A 22,549-nucleotide genomic window follows, 5' to 3' on the forward strand; every position below is an offset into this window, starting at 1 on the left:
ACACTCACATCTGCGTGCTCCATGGAGACCAACTTCCAGCCCTGAAGTCAGAGGCTATTAAAAGCTGTAATTAAAATGAAACAACCTTTTGCTGCTTTCTTTGCGTGTACAAAACTGCCACAATAGCAGCCTGCACCCATACGCTTGCCAACCACTGATGCGGCCAGCTGGCAACCTCCTGGCACATGAATATTCTTTCAGATATCTGCAGCGCGCCTTGTTTGCACGTTTGAGAAGAGAAACACCAGCTTCTCCAACTTAGAGTGGCTAGCAAGTCAGTGCTCAATATCAGGGGTGCCAGTCTTATCTGCAAAAATTTGTCTCTCGTCACAGCAACTCCTGCAACCGTGTAAGCAATCGTAGATGTGCAAGCAAAGAAAGCACAGTGCCGAATCATGCCGAGCCTCCTCTGCCCCGGCAGAACTTTGAATCATTCTGTCGCAAGGGTTTTAGCACTGGCTGGAGACACCCGTCTAAGCACTGGAATGGCACAGCTGTGTCCTCCCCGGGGTTCTAACATCAGCTCTGCCGCCACTGAGGCGCCATCTCCCTGTGCCTCAGTTTCCGATGTGCAAATGGGAACATACTTTAGGAGAGGGTGAGGATGAGAATGAGAATGCAATATACTTGTTAAATGTTATCCTGCCACAGTGCCAGGCTTTCAAGTAGAGAGATCAGTACAGAAGGGACAGAAACCAGCCCCCCCGCCATTTACATAAAACACCCTCTACGCTGGGCACAGATTATCCATACTCGTGGTGCTCCTTACAGAAGTTCCTCCCTCACACCTTCCCTTCCTACTGGAACCGTCAGTGACATCCCACTTCTAGCATCGCAGCAGTTCCCTCAGAAACGGACCACAACGTCACAGGACTCTTGGCTGGAACAGGCAGGAGAAGACAAACAGTTTAAGGCCCAATTCTACACCAAACTCAGGTGGATCCTGCTATGTTCCTTGAGGGTGTGAAAGGTTTCACACTTGAGCACCACACTGAGGTCCCCCTAACAACTGGCTGCGAGAAGGCTGGGTCAATGGAGTCCTTAGCTACTGGCTCTCGGAAAGGCAGATTACCCCTCTGTCACGGTAGGAACCACGTGCGCTGCAGAGGCAGGGCTGCGGCCTAGACAGACCCGTAAAACGAAGAGCCAAACAAAGGAGGAGCAGGCTGTGGGTGGGTGGTCTAAGAGCAGGCTGGGGGGTAGGGGTCTGGGTGGTTGGAAGAGTGCAGGAAGGTTTGGGGTGCTGGGTCTGGAAGGGAGGAGTACATGGGGGTGAGGAAGCAGGGGGGCAGGAGCAAGGTGTGGGGGAGAGTTGAGGAAAGGGATGAGGTTGGAGGTCTGGGAAGAAGGGGGCCACAGGAATGGCTGGGGGCATGGGGTGTGGGCAATAGGGGTGCAGCTTACCTAGACATCTCCCCTGCATGCATATGGCTTTGTGCCCTCTCCTCACTGCTCCAAGGCCCTGCTCTCTGCTGCTCTCATTGGCTGAAATGCCAGCCAATCAGAGTAGTGGAATGACGCCTCTGGGAAGCGCTACAGCTGCCACCGCCACTACCACTCCCACTCCCCTTTCCTTCGCTGGGGGAACAGCAGTGAGCAGCAGCAGCGCCCCATGGTGCGTCTTCCTGGCCCCTCCCGCCCGAGCCTGTGGGCTGGACCCAGCTTGTCTGATCCAGCCCACAAGGCTTGGGGCGCCACACCCTCCATATGCCAGATGCTGAAGAGGGGAGCCCCAAACCTCAAGGCCCGGACCCAGACCATGGGCTGCGGGTTCCCCAGCCCAGCCTAAATGGCTGCTGCATAATCAATTTACCATCTCCCGAGCTGCATTAGAAATATCCTGCCCCACTCCTCCAGTCTCCCATCAACCCCCTTTCTCTTTTCCTGCAGTACAGCCTCACTGTAAGTAATTGCACCCCTTAGGGAAAAGGGAGGAACAAACAAGCAGAGCCTTAGGACGTGGAGAGGAAAGAGCCAGTCATGACAATGACCTGCCATCATTTACTTCTGACAAGTAAAACTCTCGAAAGGAAATAAATATTCGGTCCTGGCCGGTCCCAGGGCCTGGCGTCATTGAAAAGCTTTATTGCGGCAATGATCTGTATCCTCATCTGAAGAGATGGAGTTTAAGGTTGTGGTCAGGCTAAACACCAGGGAACAAATTCTGCTTGTACAGCAGCCTACATCTGGAGTAATTCTGTTGGCTCCTGCAGGCTTACGCTGGTTTGAGCACACAGAATTTGGCCCAATGCACCAATAACCTTGTCAATGTCACCAACAGCCCTCAATCATTAAATTGGCAAGGCTTCATACACTAGCTTAGTTGTCCGTATTAGGGCTGTTTGCTGGCTCTCGCCTCCCTTTGGGCAATGAAATGCAACAGGAATACGATCAGTTCCAGTCTGGTTTTCAGTGTATTTCCCACTATGCTTGGGGTGCAGACAGAAGAGTAGAGGCGGGTAAGATAAGGCCTGTGGACCACCCCACGGACAGTGCTCTGGCACACAGCAGGAAGCTGCTTCAAGCAGTGTGGGGCTGCCTCACGCTGTTGTAAGCAGCTTCCTGCTCTGTGTAGCTCTCTGCTCTAGCCTCCCAGGAGAGAGTAGGTGGAGGAGTCATGCACCCGCCCCACCGCCAGCTCCAGCAAAAAAAACCTCTCAGCTCCCATTGGATGGTTTCTGGCCAATAGGAGCTCAAAGATTTTGCTGGGGACAGGAGCAGTGCAGGAAGCCTCCCCTCCCCTTGATGTCGGGAACAGAAAGCCACATGGAGCAGGCTGGACTGATCCGGGGCTGCACCCGAGAGATCGTTTACTGACTTTAGGACATTTTTGCTTCCATGGGAGTTACAAAATCGACTAGGAAGGTTTCATAAAACCCTCCCTCAAAACTTTGGGGCTGAACTGAACCTGAAGGCAACCGTTTAAAAAAAATCCCTACGTAATACACATATAAGACGCCGGACAATTTTTCAAAACAGTGTGGAAAAATAACAGAACCTGTCACTGTTTCATAGCTGTGCCAGCATGTCTGCAGGACAATGCTATTCTGATGATCCTTCCCAGGCCTGGGAAGTACTGGGAGATACTCGTAGTCCAGCTAGCCATTCGAATGTACAAGAAAAAGTGGCTGTAACAGCAAGAAGAATTCCTGGCTCTTGCCTAGCACCATCCAGGAGTAGATCTCAATACACTTAACAAGTGAAGTCAGTATGGTTATCCCTATTTTACAGATGGGGAAACTAAGGCACAGGTGGACTAACTACTATAGTTAGTAATCTAAATGCTACTCATTTTCTTGTTAAGTGTGATCTGCTTCTTGTCTTACCTTCCAACTGCAAGCATCCTTTCCATTATGTCAGTACAAGACAGCAGATGCCAGTTACATATTTAAAAAAAAATTAATCTGTTAAAGAGACCAGCTCTTCAAGAGCACCTTTTCCACTGCGCTGCAAATTCTCCCTTTAATTCTGACCAGCAACACACATTTCTCAGCACCTAAAGGAGATATTGGATTAAGTCAGATATCTTGGGGGCGGGGGCAGAGACAGGAGCCCAGATTGATCTTGCTAAACTCTCTGATGACCCAGTTTGCTTTAAGAGCTATGGACCCGTAAATGACAATATTTTTGAACAAGCTTTTAACATGCTAGAGCTCTCAGAAGCAAGCTCAGGCAGTGCCTAATTTAAACAGCTGCCTCCAGCCTGTTAGTGAGTTACCAGGATATGAATCCAAGAAGCTGATCAGCAACGCTGGAAGTCTGTCACTGAAGCACAAGATTGCCAATGCCTGGGGGTAAAATTTCAGATCATGAGTTTCCTCACACCAGCAGGTGGCCTATGGGTGCACAAAGGGGCCTCAGCCAGGCAGGGGTGAGGGGGAGGAGAAGAGAGAATCCACAGTTTAAAGCTCCCCACTGCACCAATGAGGACTGACTGGAGCACAGCCCAGCCAGCTGCATTAGTACAATGAACAGATTTTAATGGGCTGTTTTGCAAGGGGGATCCCCAGTGGAAAGAGCATAGAGAGGGGAACAAAAAAATCCATTGCAAACACAATTCATACGGCTCTGCAAAGACTGAGCCTCCCAGGTAGAAGCAGAGAACTCTGCAGTTCCAGGGGGGTCCCCCCATGTGGCAGGCTCTACAGCAGAGGCTGTCCCAGCTTTGGCATTCAGTCACGTCCCTTCCTTACCGTTGACCTGCGGTGAATAGCCTCACAGCACCTTTGTTCCCTGTGCTGTTCTGCTTGTGCAGTGGTGGCTTATCAATGGTCAGAGGAGCTTTTATCCAACTTCACAGGAGCGGGTGGGGGTGGGGGGAGCAGAACACCATCAATAATCTGCAGAAAGCCTGAATGAACACCTCTCAGGAGCTCACATGCACCTACTCCCCCCATCCCAAAAGGCTGCCCAGCACACCAGACGCTCATCGCGCTGGCAGCTCAAAGGAGGAGGAAGGTTGTGGGGTAGACGGCGGGTGCGGGAGGACACATGGTGCAATTCGGACAGGTTCGCACCAGCAGGTTTCTGTTCCCATGCACAGCACTCCCCAGAGAGCAGAGCAACTCCACTCCCAGCAGCCAACCTCAGCCAGAGCGCACCGCGGAGGGAGCTGGGGCATTGCCTCTGCAAAACTAACAAGCTTATCTGATCAGAATCGGCAGCCCAGCCGTTTCCCACTTCCACTCAGGCGCCTGAGCACCAAAGCACTGTCCTGCACGCTGGGTTTAGGCGCTGTACTGATAAGCTGCACATCAACCCCCAGCCGAGAGAGGTCTGCTAGGAAGCAGGCGTTTCATGCATCCAGAAGTTTAGCAAAGTTAAAATCGCCCGCCCCCGGTTATCTCATATGAAAGCAATTACTGCAGCTATCGCGGGTCATAAATTACCTGCTCTGCCACCCAGCTGGTGATGCGTGTCAGGAAAAGGAGCAGGAGGCACTGGCGAGAAACAGCCAACTCCAAGCAGCTGTTGGGTTGCTCTCTCCTCCTCTCTCAACAACAAGGGGAGGGGGGATGCTCAGCACAGTGCGCAAGGCAGCTCAGCACGCAACACTCGGTAGCCTCCGGAGCTGACTGTATGTGAATCCTTGTGCGTGCGTCCCCAAATCAGCCACACGCGCACTGTTCATCAGTAGAGGCTCCCGTTAATCTCCCCACCCCAGCCTTTCAAATAAGCAGTTGGCACACAAGCTATTCACTGACTCAGCTAATAAGTCCCCTCTTGCACTTAAAGGTCAAAACACCAAGGGATTTTATTTTAGAGCCCGACTTTCTGGGCAGAGCGCAAGGAGCACATCCCTGAGCTGTCAAAAGGCTTTGACATTTTAATTCCACAGCTAATCAGAGCAGGAAGTTGTTGGACATCAAGGGGGTCTCTGAAAGCCCCCCCGCAAGGGGCTATGCGAACTGTACATCACTAACTGGCACATGGGGGGCTTCTTGCTCACTCTATGGTATTTTGCACCTTCCCATGGTGGGTGGGGGTGGAAAGATGGATTCAAGAGAGCCAGCGAGCAGGTGGGAGCCTGGCAAACAGGCAGACGCGGTTTGTCCGAAGTCTGAAATTTGTTCAGTTTTTGTTGTTTTCTTTCTTTGAAAACTCATCACATTTTCCAGCCTGCTGGAGAAAGAACTGGTGCAGAACAGCTACGCAGCAGGGGTAGCTCTGCCCTTTCTGCATCACCGACTGGGAAACGGCCCCAAGGAAGGAGAAAGCTGAAAATCACTGCACCGGGGCAAAGCCTGCATCTGACAGCAGTGAAACTGCAGCACCTAGAAGCCCGTTTCATTGCATTTATAAAGGAGCAGATACCAGGGAAGCTTTGCTGAAGAAGCAGAGATTTGCTCCACTACAGCAGCAAGCCCCTCCACTTCCCATTTCTTTTCTAACATCTTCCCTTACTTTCCAATGGTCTTCTTTGCGCTCTGTTCCCACAGGACACAACAGCAGCTCTTTGGAGTTTTGTGGTCACCAGCCAGCGATACGCACGGTTATTGAACTGACTTCGCGGATCTCAGCAGAAAGCTCCCAGCTACCACCTGCTCTTGTTTCAAGGGAGAACGTCTTCTCTCACCATGGTATGAGGACTTTGTACCAATGAGAGCTGCTGCCACTAGAGGGCAACACAAACACCGCCAAAGTGAGGGCAGCCAATCACGTAGCGCTCGTAAGCTCCCTTGGCACTCCCAGAATCCTCTCCAGCTCGGTCCTCCTCAGGAGTAAAATCACACTAGCGATGACTGTGTTTAAGTTAGAACCCTCCTCCTCCCAGAGCAGACAGGGACTGATAACAGCACCTGTTCCTACACCCCAGTGCTGGCAGCTGAATCCCAACACAGCTGGGGCGTCTGTAACTCTTCCTTCCAGACCAAGGGTCAGCAACCTTTCCCATGCGGAGTGCCAAAGTTTCACGTTTTGACCTCTACGTCAGGTCCAAGTGCTGGTGATACTTTTGTAAGTAGGACTATTAGTGACTTTCAACAGCTTACAGGGGACACTGCCTCCAACTCAGGTTTTTAAAAGGCAGCTCTTTGCTGAGCATGTTGTGGCCTGGAGGGTTGAGGATACCAATCCAGAGATATACATTTTTTCCAGCTCAAGATGCATTTTTAAAAAGAAACTTCATTCACGTGGAAGTGGACAGTCGTTCCAAGCAGAAAACCAAATGCATCAATAACTTACTACTTTCCACTGGCTCAAAGGCTCATGATTAACATCAGTTGCAAAGGCCATTTTAAAAAATTTTCCAGACCCAAAGCTTGCATGTAACAAGGCCATGTAAGCAACCTTAGCTGAGCGACATCCCTTCCACCGCTCCATTTCAACATATGGAGATATATCATACCTCATACAGATGGAAGGGACCTTGAGAGGTCAGAGTCCAGTCCCCTCAGCAGAACCAAGCACCGTCCCTGACAAATATATATATATTTTTAAAATTTATCTATTTGCCCCAGATCCTAAATGGCCTCCTCAAGGATTAAGCTCTCAGCCCTGGGTTTACAAGGCCAATGCTCAAACCGCTGAGTTATCCCTCCTCCACTGAGCTAGCCCTCCCACTTCGGTCACTGATCACTTGCTTTCAAGTCTTAACCCCCATTGTAAGATAGCTGATGCACACAGACCAGCTCACTGTTTAATCACAGTTCCGCTGTTGCAAATCCCCAGCAATTTCAGTCGAGTGACTCCAGATTTACACCAGAGTCAGGCAGACCTGAGCCTGGCCCCATGCCAGACTTATTCATTCTGTGAATAGCTACTCGCGTTCACGGCACCGGACCAATACACTTCAACCCGTCTGTGTTCTCTGTCCATGACACCGCGCAGCCAGCTGGGAACAGAAGGAACAATAAGGGTATGTCCATCGCTCCCCTCCCCGATCCTGCTACTTTGACATCTCATCCCAAAAAGCATTAGTTTCTTCCACAGGAAATAAAGAGCCAACACCCCAGTCAACCTCCCGTGCCATGCCATACCTGCACAACCAGGCAAAGCACCAAGCTGACCATCACTACTGCAGCAAGCTTCGTTATTAGAGACGGAAGCAATTTCACGGTGATTCGCAGCAATATATTTGCAGCCCCAAGTTCCCCTCCCAAACCTCTCCCATGGTAAGTTTCACCTGGTGAGCAACAGGATAGAAAGCAAGATAGACTTTCCTGCCATTCACCAATCCATGGTGCATCTCAGTCTAATAGATTCTTCAACATCTGAGCGTCACCGCAGCAGCTTTAAACTCACTAGGGCAGGCGAGAGATTATTTCTGGTTATTTTTTCTCCCCCAGCCTCCTCCTGCAAACGCTGCAGGAGGCTATAAAAGGGACAGGCAGAAAAAGAGAAAGATCCCAACCCAGGCCAGCTCGCAGAAACCAAGATGTGATTCTGTTGGACATCACAGCAAGCACTTCAATCCTGCTGCACTGCTGGACGTGCTGGAGGAGCTAGACAAAGGAAGGAATGCTAATTTCATAATAGAAGTCCTTGGAAAGAACAACATGGGCCTGTAATATCTTCAGCTAAAAACAAAATGCATTTGCTGTTCCAGGCTTGTATGCCCCTCCCACTAAAAGGTGTCAAGGAAGAGGGGCCTTCTGCAGCATCTTGCAAAGAGGCAACATCATCACTGCCTTATTTCCATAAGAGGAGAAGCTAGTTTTCGGCTAATAAATAGGCTTCAGCAAGCAAAGACTATTCAAGGTCACAATGCCCATCAGTCTACAAACTATACATAGAGGAATCCCTTGCAGCCACTTCAGTGGTGGAACATTACAGCAGATTCACAGTACACAGAAATGCTCCATGAGAGTTGGGAATGAAGGGTACTGTGGTTCTAACCATGGGGAGAACACAGATTGGCAGCTTGTAGCTACCCACACTGGAATTTAGTCCAGGGCACTGGGGCCACCATCATCCTAGTTCTTGCCAAAAAGGGACCCTGGGATCGTCAGCTTCCACAAGTGCAGAGGACTTTGCATGTAATGACTCCTCCAAACCAGCATCAGCCCAAGCCTCAGAGCACAGCCCTGGGTTACAGCTTCAGAGCCATCTCAGAGAGAAGAGTCACCCCCAGAGAATGAACCAGCTCTAGTTCCTGTACCATCTTCCAGGTCTCCCTTGAAAGCACCAGCCCAGTTTGACCAAGGCTCAGAGTAGATCTGGTGAGGCCACCCCAGTAAGGTGCAATTCTTCAGTGAAAGTCCTTTTCCATTAGGTGCAACCACATCCATCAGGAGGCCCCAACAAGGCCCACGGAGCAGAGAAAGACAAGCCTTTCCCGAGCTCCAACCTCAAGTAATTATGGTGCCATCATCAGCAGTCCGGTTGAGAGAGGAGCAACATTTGAGCCTGATGACCACGAGTGCCCTTCCAACTCAGCCAACTAGGAGCTGAAGAGCCTTCTGAAGGGGATTGGTCAGGAGCTAAGTGATGGAGGTAAGTGATGGAGGTGATCTCTTCTAGGCACCTCATTCAAATTCAGCCTGGGTTAGTAACAATTAGGCATTGTCTGACATTCAATGCCCAGCCAGTGAACTGCAGGAAGGGAGTGAGTGATCTAAATTCATTTCCCAATGGGCAAATCTCAGCCGTCACCACCCTCAACAGGCACCTTCACTCACAATTTAACCAAGAGCGCAACTGTTTGCCCGGGCCTGGAGTCCTCATCCTCATTAGAGCTGCTCGTTGCATGCACAAGGTTAAGGCATGTTACAGTACATTGCATGAGGAAGCCTGCGCTGCTCCTATCTGGGCTGCGTGCACGTTTCTGGGGGTTCATAGAAGGCTCCAGTCCCCAGGGCCAAAAATACAATGGTTAAGTTAACTCACTTTTCTGAGTGGTCACAATTAATACATAAGGAATATGTAACGCCGACAACCCCGGGTTGCTGGCCCCAGGGAGAGAACCTGTGAGCATAGGGTCTAAAGCCCTGCACTCTACCCCATGAGCTAAAGGCCAGTTGGGGTGCATCTGAGGCTGCAGAGCAGAGACTTCACTCACCCCAGATGAGGACTCAGTACCTTCAGGTACTGCAAACTTCCTGGGGGTGAGAGAGCATGTCCTGAGCTTCTGAGACCTTCCAGCAGTTCCTCCCGGCCAATGCACCAGCTGCAATGCTCACAGACCCAGGTTGCCGGCACCAGGGGTAGAACCTATAAACGTAGGGTCTAAACCTCTGCTCTCTACTGTGTGAGGTAGGGGCCAGCTGGCTCTCAGCTGAAGCTGTAGAGCAGAGACTTCACTCACCCCAGATGAGGTCTCAGTGCCTCTGGGTACTACAAATAGAAGACAGGAAAGTCCTCCTCCGCTGCAACTATTTTGACAGCAGAACAATAGAGTCCTCAGCATTAAACAAATTTGTGCATCTATTTGACTCTTCATATTTTTGTAAATACAGGCTGTGCTGCTAATGAAGGCTCTGGGGGTGCTTCAGTCTGTCATATTCAATAGGCAGCCACTTTTTTGTATAATGACAGCAAGGCAGAGCTCCAAGAATAGGCATGAGCCATGTCTGCCTGCATGACGTATTCCAATGCAGGTTCAAGAAGCCAGGGAAAGCAGGAGAGGAGGAATTAAGAGCAAATGGAGCAGCCAGATGCAATGCAATTGTGTGCAAGGCAGCTAGAAAGGGATTGCAAAGTAACTCTTCCATAAGAGTTATCCCAGCAAAATGAGAAGCTTATTGCAGCGCACAGGGAGTTAGGCATTGGGACACGGCCTGCCCCATGAAACAACGTGATTCCAAGTGAAAGACATTATGCAAACTCCTGTTATGATGAACTGCAAGTGGTACAAGAGGGAAAAATATCCACGAGTCTGCGCTAATGGAAGTTGTACAATATACACACACACAATTTCATCCAAGCTGACAGTGACCCACTGAGTGTTTCAATGAAGGACTGAAAAATGAACATAAAAATGGTGACACTGGGTCAGATCACAGATCCAGCTAGCCCAGTATCCTGTCTTCTGACAGTGGCCAAAGCCAGGTGTCCCAGGGAAAGAACAGGAGAGGGAACCGGTAGGTGATCCCTCACCCATCACCCATTCCTAGCTTCTACCAAACTGAGGCTAGGGACCATCCTTTGCCCATCCTAGCTAATAGCCCTTGATGGACCTATCCATGAACGTATCAGACTCTTTTTGGAGGGCTTTGGCTGGAGAGTCCACGGAGTTTGTACACCAAGGTGTTTGACACTAGAAGGCATGCTGACAACTGACTGGCAGCAGCGAAATGCCAAGGGCTGGAAGCTCTTTTGGGGCAGGAACTACAGTCCCGCTAATATTTTCCAACCATAGGTGGAATAAATTTTGTTATGTGCACCGAGGGATGTGTAGATGTGCACCACCCATAGAAACACAGGCTGATGTCTGGGGCCAGCTGTGGGCACCCTGCTAATCAGAAGGGCAGCATCTGAATTTCTGCTGGGCAGCTGCCCAAGCGCTCAGCTTACACAAAACGCTGGAAAGGATCCCTCTTTTGGGTCTGTGTTAGTAGAGCACCCAACACAAAGGGATTCTGGCCCACAATCGGCCCTTCTGCAGTGCTACCACAAGGCAAAAAAATAATACAAGCAGGGAAGTTGAGCATGGGTATTCTAGGAGTGCATGAGGGTGTAATTAATTTTCTGGAAGCCAATGCTGCCACAAGCAAAATTATGCCTTCAGGAGGCAAAAGCAGCAGTGGGCCCGCGTATGCAGTAACAAACCTGGTATCCGTGTAAGAGGTCTCTGATCTCACAGTGGCAGAGAAACGCAGGAACTAGGAAACATCAGCAGTCTTGTCTATCATCGAAGTTATCTTTAAAGCACCCTAAGAAGTATCAGCCGCTCTTTAGCAATGAGGTGCTTCCCTCTGAGAACTTTACAAAGGGATATTCAGGGCAGTCCTAGCCATGCCGGTCCCAGGATATTAGAAAGACAAGATGAGCAAAGTTGTACCGTTTATTGGACCAGCTTCTGCTGGAGAGAGAAAAAGTTTCTGAGGCTCACAGAGCTCTGGTCTCTCTCACCAACAGTAGCTGGTTCAATCAAAAACATTACTTCACCCATCCTGCTGCTCAGACAGAAAACCACGCAGCAAATGTGCAATTGTATCTGGATTTAGTTAATGAGCACCAACCAAAAATTCAGGGAAAAAAAATGAGGCCAACATTGGTCCCTATAAAACTGACAGCTCAGGTGGCCTTGTCTGGCAAAGAGATACCTGGGAAAAGCAAGCAGTTAACTGTGTAATTAAATGCATGGAGTAGCATGTGTTAAAGTGTAAGGGCTGCACAGCTGTCACTCTGAAGGGTCTCACTCAATTGTTCACAAAGACATGAACTGCCATTTACAGATTTTCTGTCTTAGCCATTCAACTGCCAAAAATGTTATGCAAGGCCCCACTTCAGCCTAACACTCACCTACCCATCTGGAGGGTTCTGAGGCTTAAGTAATGCTTGTAAGGATCATCAGCGTCCCTTGAAAAAAGGGTGACTTATAATCACTGTTTATCACTTAATATTGCAAAGGCAGAAGAATGCGGCCAAGCAAAACAGTACTTCCATGACCTTGCAGCAGGGGGGAATATCAGCAGATTTTGTCTAACCCAGTGATTCTAAACCAAGGCTACACAGATCCTTTGCGGTACACAGAGGTCTTCTGGGGGTACATTTAGATATTTGCCTAGTTTTACAACAAGCATTAGCGAAGTCAGTACAATCTAAAATTTCATATGACTCCTTTGTACTGCTCTAGGTACTAAAAACGCTGAAATGTAAGCACAACATTTAATGGTCCAGTGGCTTTATTTTTATAACCACATACTAAAAATTAGAAACCTTAGCGGTATTTCAGTCCTGGTGTGTTGAGACGCTTTTGTATTTTTGTGGCTTGTTGCGTAAGCAAGTAGTTTATAAGTGAGGTGAAACTTGGGGTGCGCCGGACAAATCAGACTCATGAAAGGGGGACCAGAGTCTGGAAAGTTTTAGAGCCACTGTTGTAACCGGCTGATTCTCAAGTGGGGGGTGGGGGTGGGCGCCACAAAATATAGCAGGGAAGGAAATGGAAGTTTACACACTGAAGAGACCCACTCTGGCACACTCTGACCTTTTCAAGGTCAAGTATTATCAGTCAGCCTCTCCAAACACACTTGCAAATACATCATACAGGCACGTCGCCACCGTTACCACTGATAACACTTTTGCCTTTTACCGTATAGCTAAGCAGATAAACATTTTACTTAGACACTAGGCTTCCTCCTGAAAAGGTTGAGAAACTGTGGTCTATCCTTTTGCACTGATGCTACTCCCCCTAATGCAGCAGCGCTGGGGCTAAACTCTACCATAACAGGCACATTAAAATGGAGAGAGCTGTGCCATGTTGGATAGACAAGTGGTGTTAAGGACCTGATTTTCAGAGGTGCTGAGCACCTGCAGTTTCAGTGGGAGCTGTAAGTACTCAGCCCCTGTAACCAATATCAGCTTTGCCTCACTAGTTAACTGCTACAGCAACGAAGGGTCCTGTGGCACCTTATAGACTAACAGAAAAGTTTAGAGCATGAGTTTTCGTGAGTTAACTCACTTCAGATGCTGGAACTGCTAGTTAACTGCTGTGTGACAAGAGCAGGTGGTAGGAGCAAGAGCTATATAATTGAGTTAGTTTCCTGGGCTCCTTGGGGCAGAGAACTTCCATATCTGTAAAGCTAAACACCACCAAAATTAAGCTCTTCTACATGAATTACATGACATGACATATAAATATGTAGAAAAGGGAATTTAATTTGCAATTGCTGCAAGCAATCTCGGAGCAGAAACTGGAAGGGGGAAAAAATCCTTTTACTTCCATAAATATGAAAAAAAATTCTGAAAATTATTAACCCGCTTATTTTTTCTCATTTCACAGCATTTTATCTGGCATCAGCTTGGGGTTTTTGGGGGCTAAAACACAAAGCAAAAGAAGCAAGTCAGACTTCATGCCAAAAGCTGCATTAGACACAGGTAGTGGTTCAATAATGTAATGCTGTCCTTTACGTGGCACTTCCTTAAAATGCCTTACAAAAGTGGCTTGGAATTACCTCTATTTTATAAAGGTGGAAAGTGAAGCAGAGAGGGGTAATGACCTTCCCCAGGTCACATAAGTAAGTCAGTAGCAGAGCCTGGACTCGGTCCCAGATCTCACGTCTCCAACCACATCACGATGCCAGCCTGTTCAGCCAAACTATGGAAGCACCATACCGCTGGAGGCATGCAGGGTAGGTACATGCACAGGAGAAGTGCAGGGCTCAAACTGCAAGGGAGGGACCCAAGTCAAGATTGAAGTTCATGGGAAGGGCTGGGCCCAGGACCAAAGCGGAAGCTGAGAGGCAGGTTTGATGAGCATTGCAGAGTTAGGAAGACTGGAAGGAGCAGGTAGTGCTGCAGGTCAAACCAAGAAATACCCACAGTGGATGAGACCAACAATTTATCTATGCCAGGGGTGGGAAAAACGTTTGACCCGAGAGCCATACCTGAGTAAGCCCATTGTATGGTGGACCATAAATACTTATGTCACTGCCAGATCCAACTCTCCTGACCACACGCCACAGGTGCAGCAGTGAGCCGAGCCAGCAAGCCCCCAATGCGCTCCCCAGCTGCAGCTCAAAGGTCAGGTGCGAATGTCCAAGGGGCCAGGTACACCCTGTGTTGTCATGCCAATCTAAGTCATGCACCTCTGCCTTCAGACAGACCCATGTTTCTCTGTAACGTCCAGCAGTTAAACTCAGACAACACCCACCGGAACCAGGACTGTTGAGAACCAGTGCAATCATTCCTGCATTTTTATGGGTGTCAAGTTCATTCACAAACACACAGGGCTGGAACCACCGAAGGACTTTACAAAACCTAACATTAACAACATATGAGCCATTCAGTCTGAACATACTGAGGTTGCTGTTCCAATTTCAACCTCCTCCTCCGCCCGCCTGCGAAACCAAAACCCTGTGACATTGAGCAGGGCAATCAAAAAGTAAAAGTGACAAGTCAAAAACAAATGGCCCCTTCTATTTAAATGCCCTGTCTGAAGTAAAGTGTTGGGGATTTCTTGGATATTTTCCCATAATTGGTAAGCTAAACTATGACCAGCAAAGACAAAGCAACGCTTTATCCTTCATCTCTCAGAACTGCAGGGACCTTGAGAGGATTTCAAGTCCAGTCCCCTACAGCAGGGCCAATCATCATCCCTGACAGTTTTGTTTGGTTGTTTTTTCCTCCAAATTTAACCTGCCCCGGGCCCTTGATAGACCCGTTTAAGGACTGAATTCACAACCCTGGGTTTACAAGGCCAAGGCTCTAACCACTTAGATATACTCTCCCCCTTCTTTGCATTAATTCACCTGCCTCCCTCAAATCAGTGGATAAAAAGTCTAATAGCATTTACAGGACTGCATTGCACATTTTTATAAACTAACCGACCCTATTTTCAGAGATTGCAGGAACTCACTGAGCCCTGTGAAATATACCAAGAGTTCAACTCTTTTGAAAATCAGGCCATATACTTACCGACCTAAATATGGGCTTAAAAGACGACTTTTATTTTATTTTAAAGTGTCACCTTATCCGAAAGTCAGCGTTCCTCCCAGATGGTCAAAACATTTCCTATTTATCCCACCAGAGTCTAGTTTTGAACACAGAGAAGCTGGAGCATGGGGTGTCTGTTTCGGGATTCTGCCTAAACGTTCTCTGCTTGCTTGACATCCCAGACAAATGAAGGCAGGGGAACTGGAAATAAGTAGCTTGGCTGTCAATCAGCCACTTTGCTGAAGGGATCAGAATCTTCAAGTCATGTGCCACTAGATTAACAACGAAGCAAAGGCAATTTCATGTTTAACAGCAATGGGACTGAACAGTCTTCGCTCACTGTATTCAAGGGAAAAAAAATTCCTTTGAAGCTGGGATAAGTAATTAAACATTAAGTAATGCCCAGGAGACAACACGATTCAAGGTCTGTTGCTACAAAACTCTGAGCACCAACTCCCCTCGAAGTCAGTGGCAGGTAAGTGTGCTCAGCATATCACAGGGCTGAGCATTTACAGAAGACATGCCTTGAAAAGATCCCGACCTATAGCTACGGGCAGTAATGCAAACGCTACCACTGGCCCAGTTCACCGAGAGACCAGTCAAAGACCAGAAACGTACGGTCTGTCTGCCAGGAACGCACCAATCTTCTTCAGTTCAATAAAAAGCAGCTTTAAGGACATGTTGATCACTGCAATGTCGAACCTGCAAGCCCGAGTCAGCTGACCCACAGCCACGCAGTGGGTCTTTTATGGCAATGTCAAAGGACAGGGATCTGACTCAAATCCTTTATGCCCCTAGGATCGGCAGGGTGCTGGAAAGAGGCAGCATCAGGAAAGGGAAGGAGAAAACGAAAGTTCATGTCATTCCTGAGTTCCTCCTCTCGGGTGACTGGTCAGCATCGCTGGCAGGCACTGGGAGCAGCTATCTATGTTCACTTTTCTGGAGCCAAGACCGTGCAAAGGCAGGGCCTCTGGGAACAGAGGGCTTAAGCAGGATGCAAAGAAAAGAGAAAGTGGCAGCCAGCCCACTGGGAAGTAGTCACTAGCTAGCCTTACCAGCACAATACAGATTTCCCCAGCACACTAATGGCCTCATCTGCTACTTATCCACTTTCCAGTTGTAACGGTCAGCAACAGCTACCACATCTCTGGATTTACTGTTTCCAAAATCAACTCTAAGCAGGTTAAGATGCAAAGAGGCGCTGAAGGCCAGGTTTGAACCTGAGTAAATGCCACTTACACAGCAGCATAAAACACATCCTGGTCAGGCAGTAAGGACAGCAAACATAGAAACAGAGATCCCAGCAGGGTGACTGCCCCTTAGAAGATGCGCTAGTGGTACTTTAACAGCAGCAAAATTCAGAGGACAGTTGGATAGTCGCCTGCTGTACCTGAGAAAACAGACTCAGAAGCAGCTCAACACTTGCTTCAAAACAGAGCAGCTGCCCAGCTATTAACAAGGGTTGGGAAACGCACATCCCAGTGGCTTACTCACTACTCGGGCTGCCAGTCCTCATCTTCAAAGCACTCTGTGGGGCTGACTTGAGCTGCCTAAACATGACGACCTCTGCCACTCAAGCATTAAGGGAGGTTTAGGTTGGACATTAGGAAAAAGTTCCCAACTGTCAGGGTGGTCAAACAGTGGAATAAATTGCCTAGGGAGGTCGTGGAATCTCCATCACTGGAGATATTTAAGAACAGGTTAGATAGATGTCTATCAGGGATGGTTTAGACAGTACTTGGTCCTGCCCTTGGGGCAGGGGGCTGCACTCGATGGCCTCTCGAGGTCCCTTCCACTCCTAGTGTTCTATGATTCTATGATCATCTCGCTCGCGTGCTGTCTTATGGAAGCCCCCAGAGGTTCCAGGAAGCAGTGTTCTGGTTTCATCCCCATTCCTGGGTGGAATAAATTTTGTTGCGTGCACCAAGGATATGCAGATATGTACCGCCAGCACAGAAACATGTTGCCGGCTGGAGGTGCTCTGCTAATCAGCGGGGCAGCACCTGAATCACTCCTGGGTGCCCCCCCCCGCATGTGCTGATCTTACAGGGACCAAGGATCCCATCGCAGTGCGTTCTGTACAGTCCCTACCCAAAGCACTCACGCTCAGTTCCTAAGGAACCTTCAGCCACAAGGATGAACTAGGAGAGCTCTCTTCATCATTCCCCCCACGCACTGGCCCAGGACCCCAGAATGTGTTTCTGCAGGCGGGGAAGAGTGATCATGAACCTTGTTGCTTTCAATCAAAAACCACCACCCCCTTTCTGGCTGTCCTACCACTGGCAAACAATACCACAATGGAGGGTCCGAAGGGTGAGATGAAAGATCCTCTCTAAAGCAGCTTTTGTGAGCCTCAATGGCAAGGATGGTATATGTCATACACAGAAATAAACCTAAAAAGATCAGCTCCCAGCAACAAAGAGAAAAGATTCCCTTCCTCTGAAGTTCACACCCAACATAGTAATTCTCTGGTAAGAAGCCAAAGAGTTCCATCTTTTCACAGCACTTCACCACAAAAATTCGTACCTTTTGTCAGCCAGTTGTGTACAGCACGGACACGCCCCATTTGTAAAGCATTCCTACACGCTGCAAGGAGTGTTTGGCTTTGGTGGAATTATCACTTAGTGCTCCAGGAGGAAACAGGTCACTTCCTGCTACGTGATCACTCCGATAGGGGCAATACCTCAGAACACAAACGACAACCGTCCTCCGTCCCCTTCCTCCCTACACAAATCCTCTTCTTGGCTTGCAGAGTCTCTGGGTCACAGTCAGGATCGACCTGTGTGTTTGCACAGCACCCAGAGGTTCCTCCACCCCAGACGGATACTCTGGAGGCACAGCAAATTATTTGATGTGGTATCGATCAAACGTGTCTCTGAAACTGAACCCCCACTCAGTGGAAAGAGACAGCATGGTGTTGCCACACACATGGGACGGCTGCCACACGAGCCCCACCACTTGGTGGGACAAGCATGTGGTGGAGGTGGCTCCTTTTGAGGCTCACTTGGGGCAGGGCAGCGGGGCAGCCCTGTGAGTCACCGGTAATTTGCACAGGTGCCTGGCTGGGGCAGGTAGCACCTGGCTGGTGGGGGGCTACGGAGATTAATAAATTTTGTTTTGGCGCCCCTGGTTTACAGGTTCTTACTTTTATGACTTGCTTTGAAGAGGCCACTCGCTCAAGAAAAGAGAAGAGGACGGTGATGCCTTTTAAGACCCTGCTCAGCTCCCAAAGAGGAGAAAACAGTCGATGACTCACTCCACAGAATGCCGCAGTTCAGGCAGAGGCTAAAAAGAAAGCTGCAAGATTCCAGGGGTGCACTGGGGGAGAAAGTTGCTCTCCCTACACACACAGGGTTACATCTTTGCTAAATCTGTTTGCTTCTTCTCACCATCCTGACACTTGCTGGAAGTGTGAAGTTCACATGAATCACCATCAGCCAGCGTAGATACCAGGCAGTGACAATGTTAGCGAGAAGGAGAACTTGTCATTGACGCTGACGAGAGATAAACGAATAACTGGCGGGGTAATGGTGAACTGCTCGCTACACCTGTGCATGCAAGCTATTGTAGGGTTTCCTGCATCTCCAACTGGCAAGAGACTGTCTCTCATGAGGGGATCAAGGCATCATGATTCAGTCTCATGACCTCCAGAGAAGATCACACCAAACCTCTATCAGTACACACCCATCACAGGGCAGCAGAAGCTGCTGCAGAGCACAGAAGCAATAAAAGGGCAATGCAAATATTCCATACCCCACTCACTGACACACCAGTGGGGCAGGGAATTTTTGTTCTGTGTTTGTACAGCACCTAGCACACAGGGCATCAGGGCCATAACCAGGCTCCTAAGCTCTACAACAATAATAATACACAATGGGTTCGATCCTGCTAAGTCCTCAGAATGGGACCTGGCTACTCAGAGACCACTTCAGCCTCCCCATCAGCCTTTACGTACAGGTTTTCACTACCAGACCATAGGGGAACACAGCCTCGGGGAGTGACAAACCCTGCTATTTCTACCGCAGTTTCCATTCTGCCACTTTGCACCATCTTCTCTGAAGCTTTAGCATGTTTTGGCAGTTCACTAAGGTTATTTGCCCCATCTCATAGGACAGCCAGCAGATGGCATACAGCAACATTGTGCATGCTTTTAAAAATGCACACACCCATACCACAACTCACCCACCCATCCACCAAAAAACAGTCCACAGGGATCCCTCTTGCTTCCCAGCAAAACTTGAACAACAAAGCACCAGGAATAATTCAAAATACAACTGTCAAAACAACAGATGAACAAGGTGAATGAAGCGTCCTTTCTGTTTTATTCTCCGTTTGTTCAGTGACTCGTGGCAAACTGTAGTTACCTCGCAAGGAAAGTCCCAGCTACTACAGAGAAGTCTCCAACATTATGCCCTTAGCCTCCCTGCAGAAATGCAGCCAGTGCCAACCTGTTGTACCAGTGGCTAGGGCACTAATCACCGGTTTAGAACTTGCAAGACCAAGATTCAAGTCGTTGCTTTGTCCAGGAGCAGCGTTCCCCGTGAGATGAGCATTGCGGCGGCCGCCCAGGAGAGTTTCAGGTGCTGCCCAGCTGATTCGCAGAGCGCCCACATCAGCAGCATACGTTCCCGCTGGTAGTACACATCCACACATGCCCTCGTGCACATAACATTTATTCTGCCCATGGATGGAAAAAGTTAGCAGCAACCCTGCGGAGGACCCCCAGGCGATAGCAGAATGGGTACTGGTTGGGACAGGGATTACCAGTATTTGAGAAAGGCCTATCCTGCACATTGCTAGCTCTAAACAAAGACTAACAGCACCCACCAATTTATGATGCTCCATAGTGACTCAGAATTCCATTAGCCTGGCAGTGGTGAAACTGCCTGTTTAAGTGAAGCTTTAATAAACAATGCAGCAGGTGCACAGTCTCTTGGCTAATCGCTGCACAGCCGCTAGCACAGGGCTTTCAAAAGGAATTATCCGCTGAAACAAAGGGAATGTTATTTCTCTCTGACAGGTAGTGATCTTAATGCTTTCAACACAAGGCGAGCTGAGCTGCACGTCCCAGCTCACCATCGGGAGCCAGGGACCCACCTGATCTTGGTCTTGGAATGGTTTGGTTTTAACAGACAGAGGAGCAGCACAAACCAAAAGAAACGTACAAAGGTTCAAAAGGTGCAGAACGGAAGGAAAGGGGACAATCCCCAGGCGCTCCGGAAGGGTTGTCAGAAGCTTGTTCGGCAGACCTTTCTAGTGCATCCCTGCCTTGTGCTCTCAAACTTGCCCTGAAGCACTAGCTGGGTTGCCCCAGTTATTTTTCAGTCCTGCTATGCGCGCTGATCTCATTCAAAGGGTAACAGGCGGCAGCAATGCATTCCAGCCATTGGACGGCCTAGTTACTAGGCTAGGAGATGATCCAGTGACAACTCTCGCTAGGCAAAACATAAATTAATAGAGCCACTGCTTCCAGAGCCTATGCTTTAAAAAAAAAATCAAGCATCACAGCTCTCATGTACAATGTACTTCCAAGAAATTTGATAACAGTTTGATATACGTCTGTTTCCCTCCAAGGGGATGGGAGGGAGTTAACCAGATGTAAACCTCTCTGTCACCAATGCCACAGGGTGCACAAAACTAATCCAAGAACACAATTTGATGCTATTTCTCTATTGGAGAACAAAAAATATCTTCAGCATCTTCACAGTAATAGCTAAGCTACAAATTACAGACCAAGGACTGGACTCAAGACAAAACTAACTGATGCCAAAGCCAGTTCAGGTTGAACCTCTGTAATCCAGCACTCTCTGGCTCAGCAACATTCATAATCCAGCACAATTTTATTTAGATAGAGATCCACTTATCATGGATGTTGTCAAGTTTGCCACAGCACCTTAAAGTTTGTTTCCAGCCACCAGTCCTGGCTCTCAGTGTTCTCTGCTGTAATTTAGCTCTAATTTACTCCGAAATCAATAACAAGTCTTGTGGCACCTTATAGACTAACAGATATTTTGGAGCATGAGCTTCCATGGGCAAAGACCCGCCGCTTCATCAGATGCATGAGATGTATGCGTCTGACGAAGCGGGTCTTTGCCTACAAAAGCTTATGGGTCCGAAATATCTGTGAGTCTGTAAGATGCCACAGGACTTCCTGCTGTTTTTGAAGATACAGACTAACACGGCTACCTCTCTGATACTTTACTCCTAAATGTCTTCTAAGAGCCCACTGAGCAGTGGAAGTGTTGGTAATGTTGCTAGACAATACTGACTTCCTGTGGTCTGGCAAATTCCCTTGTTCAGCACCAGTCAGATCTCAAGGGTGCCAGACTAGAGGAGTTCAAGCTGTGATGCAATTAATACCATTGACTGTATGGAAAGTGAATTCTTTAAGATCATGGTTGATGTGGCAGGAGGAGGAGGGTTTGCATTGGAAAGGAACCCAGATTTCCGAGCTGCCAAACATACCAGCAGTCTTGTCACTCTGTTTTAAAGGGTTTGCTCTGTGAAGGAGGTAGGGAAAAAATCTTGGTAAACAATTTAACCTGCCTGTCCCTTAGCATCTGTAGTGAGGTCAGCTCAGCAAAATTATTCTGACAGTTTCTCTCAGCTGGTTTCAGAGACGACAAAAACGAAAGCACACCGTGCAAGATTTTCCATGGCACACGACGTGGCTGGCCAAACCACCAGACCGTTACAAGAACAAACTGGTTTTTCCTTCAGCAAATATCTCGCTTCTCTTCAACGTGACCCGGCGCTTGGATTCCTGTCACTTCCTTCTTTTGGGACAAACACGCAATAGGCATTGTTCGCTTCTTGTTTGCACACTGATTCACAGCATGCAAGATTTAAAACTTCCCTTTCCCTCATGACTCCAGGGTCTCATTTTAAAGCTTACCAGGCCCAACTAAATAACATTTCCCAATGAATAAGACCGGATTCATCCCTCGCGTAAGCGCCACTGGCTGCAAGGCAGCTGAAATCAGCAGAGCTTTGGATTGGACAGCCTATTGGACGGTGCAAGGCAGCCACCCCAGGCCCTGTGCTTTGGGGGAGGGGGCCCATGGCAGCCGCCTCAAATGCCCTATGGACAAGGCCCATGGGGATTACCTGGGAGGGCTTGGCACAGGGCAGCAGGGGGGTCTTCCCCCCCCCACTCATCACAACAGCAGAAGCCACAGCAGGCTGTGGGGTCACTCCAGCTCCTGCTGCCCCAGTGGGCTGCTGCTGCTCCCTGCCAGGTTCCCACCCTCACCTCTCTGGTAATCCCCTATCTTGCATCACCTGGGGGGGAGGGAACTCCAGGCAAGGGGAGACAGGGCAGGTGTGGGATGTAGGGGAGGGGTTGAGTGAGGGCGGGACAGAGCAGACAGGGTGGGGCCTGCGGTGGGAGGCTGTCCCATTCCCCACACCCTCGCAAGGATGGCCCTGCACACTGGACAGTGGATCAGAGCTCTCTCTGATTTCTACCATCCACGTGCAGAATGACTTCTGCCACGTGCCCCAACATGAAGGT

General features: G+C 48.9%; 1 protein-coding gene across 6 annotated transcripts in view; it reads right to left on the reverse strand.

Annotated features, from left to right (window-relative positions):
• Positions 1-22,549, reverse strand: part of KIAA0513 (KIAA0513 ortholog) — a 78,690-nt gene that overhangs the window by 49,995 nt on the left and 6,146 nt on the right. The window contains exon 1 of one of the 6 annotated variants that reach the window (XM_075008962.1): positions 4,890-5,095. The exons of 2 other annotated variants lie outside the window; for them this stretch is intronic. The gene's annotated coding sequence lies outside the window, so the exon portion shown is untranslated. Of the gene's footprint in view, positions 1-4,193; positions 4,216-4,889; positions 5,096-22,549 lie in introns of those variants that run through there. 3 more of the 6 variants (XM_075008957.1, XM_075008960.1, XM_075008961.1) reach the window with 3 other exon arrangements.

This window comes from Carettochelys insculpta, chromosome 14 (assembly GCF_033958435.1).
Source record: "Carettochelys insculpta isolate YL-2023 chromosome 14, ASM3395843v1, whole genome shotgun sequence".
Classification (NCBI taxonomy): Eukaryota; Metazoa; Chordata; order Testudines; family Carettochelyidae; genus Carettochelys; species Carettochelys insculpta.